The following is a 2,500-nucleotide window of genomic DNA, read 5'->3' as shown; positions in this document are numbered from 1 at the left end:
CGTCGGCCGGCGCTCCTGCCACTGGGCGCCCCCCACCAGCCGGCTGTAGTGCGTGCGCTCACGCAGCGCGCGGCCAGCACGCCGGGCGGCCCCCCCTCACCGGCCGGGGACTGTCCCGCCAAGCCACAGCCTCGTATCGCTTCATACCCACATGGCCAACTCAGGTTCGGGGGCATGGCGGGTACCGCCGAAACAACCGGTTCACAGATGTACCGATCGTCGCTATCACCGATGCACCTGCAGCGCGAACAACCGCTCAACAACTGATTTCCAGTTCATTTGCGGATCTTTGGCAGCAAACGTATACGTCAATCTACATTTGCGAAATCTACGATTCTGGCATGCCTGCATGTTATGTGTCACGACACGCTACATCAGCCCACATACACACTGCGGCATGTACACGAGAGAACACGTGGAAGATGGTCCGCGCACGTGTGCAATGTCCCTTGCGCGGTCGACTGTCAACCGGCCTCTGTAGCATGTCGCAGATGTGGAACGCGGTCCACCGTGCTATCATGTTGTGTGGGGCAATACGATTAAATAGGAAAACCCTCGTCGCTACATCAACAGACGGCTCACGCTGATTCCCGGCAGAGGGAGGAGGGGGGGGGGGGCCAACATGCAATACTTTCGTCCGTACCTACTTACCACATGTCTGTACGGCGTACAACAGTGCAATCTCGCTGTAATGGGGAGACGAGACAAGTAGCATCGTGCACAACATATGGCCCTTATGATTCGCCATTGTAGGGCGCAGCCGGTGTACGGTCAAGCATGTGCCACATTATGTCACTCAGTACGTAACGACGGATGATCAGTGTGGGTTACGCGTACATCAGCGGACAGTCCACACAGGCCGTACCACAACGTACACTGACTGCATCGACAACCGAATGCAACTGAACAGCTGCAAGGCTCATTTCACAAACAAACGCCTGACCGACCAGCTTGGAAGGGCAGGAGGGGAGGGCGATATTCGTTCTGTAGCGGTACACCCTTCCAGTGGTTAGCGGGACTGTGTAGAAAGTACGCAACACTCGAAAGACCTTTATGTGAGGGTACGCACCATGGCATCAAGAAATACACATGACACCAGAGGATCCAAGCAGTGAACTATGTTCAGAGGGTTGCTGTTAGGCAAAGCTACATTCCTGTGACGTTACATGTGACAGTTAAGGTGCAGTGTAAGTTAGGTTAAGGTGCAGTGTAAGTTAGGTTAAGGTGCAGTGTAAGTTAGGTTAAGGTGCAGTGTAAGTTAGGTTAAGGTGCAGTGTAAGTTAGGTTAAGGTGCAGTGTAAGTTAGGTTAAGGTGCAGTGTAAGTTAGGTTAAGGTGCAGTGTAAGTTAGGTTAAGGTGCAGTGTAAGTTAGGTTAAGGTGCAGTGTAAGTTAGGTTAAGGTGCAGTGTAAGTTAGGTTAAGGTGCAGTGTAACTTAGGTTAAGGTGCAGTGTAACTTAGGTTAAGGTGCAGTGTAACTTAGGTTAAGGTGCAGTGTAACTTAGGTTAAGGTGCAGTGTAACTTAGGTTAAGGTGCAGTGTAACTTAGGTTAAGGTGCAGTGTAACTTAGGTTAAGGTGCAGTGTAACTTAGGTTAAGGTGCAGTGTAACTTAGGTTAAGGTGCAGTGTAACTTAGGTTAAGGTGCAGTGTAACTTAGGTTAAGGTGCAGTGTAAGTTAGGTTAAGGTGCAGTGTAACTTAGGTTAAGGTGCAGTGTAACTTAGGTTAAGGTGCAGTGTAAGTTAGGTTAAGGTGCAGTGTAAGTTAGGTTAAGGTGCAGCGTAACTTAGGTTAAGGTGCAGCGTAACTTAGGTTAAGGTGCAGCGTAACTTAGGTTAAGGTGCAGCGTAACTTAGGTTAAGGTGCAGCGTAACTTAGGTTAAGGTGCAGCGTGGGTTAGGTTAGGGGCCAACGTGGGTTAGGTTAGGGGCCAACGTGGGTTAGGTTAGGGGCCAACGTGGGTTAGGTTAGGGGCCAACGTGGGTTAGGTTAGGGGCCAACGTGGGTTAGGTTAGGGGCCAACGTGGGTTAGGTTAGGGGCCAACGTGGGTTAGGTTAGGGGCCAACGTGGGTTAGGTTAGGGGCCAACGTGGGTTAGGTTAGGGGCCAACGTGGGTTAGGTTAGGGGCCAACGTGGGTTAGGTTAGGGGCCAACGTGGGTTAGGTTAGGGGCCAACGTGGGTTAGGTTAGGGGCCAACGTGGGTTAGGTTAGGGGCCAACGTGGGTTAGGTTAAGGGCCAACGTGGGTTAGGTTAAGGGCCAACGTGGGTTAGGTTAAGGGCCAACGTGGGTTAGGTTAAGGGCCAACGTGGGTTAGGTTAAGGGCCAACGTGGGTTAGGTTAAGGGCCAACGTGGGTTAGGTTAAGGGCCAACGTGGGTTAGGTTAAGGGCCAACGTGGGTTAGGTTAAGGGCCAACGTGGGTTAGGTTAAGGGCCAACGTGGGTTAGGTTAAGGGCCAACGTGGGTTAGGTTAAGGGCCAACGTGGGTTAGGTTAAG

Source organism: Schistocerca gregaria, unplaced genomic scaffold (genome assembly GCF_023897955.1).
Source record: "Schistocerca gregaria isolate iqSchGreg1 unplaced genomic scaffold, iqSchGreg1.2 ptg000640l, whole genome shotgun sequence".
In the NCBI taxonomy this organism is placed as follows: Eukaryota; Metazoa; Arthropoda; class Insecta; order Orthoptera; family Acrididae; genus Schistocerca; species Schistocerca gregaria.
This window is presented reverse-complemented; position numbering follows the sequence as displayed.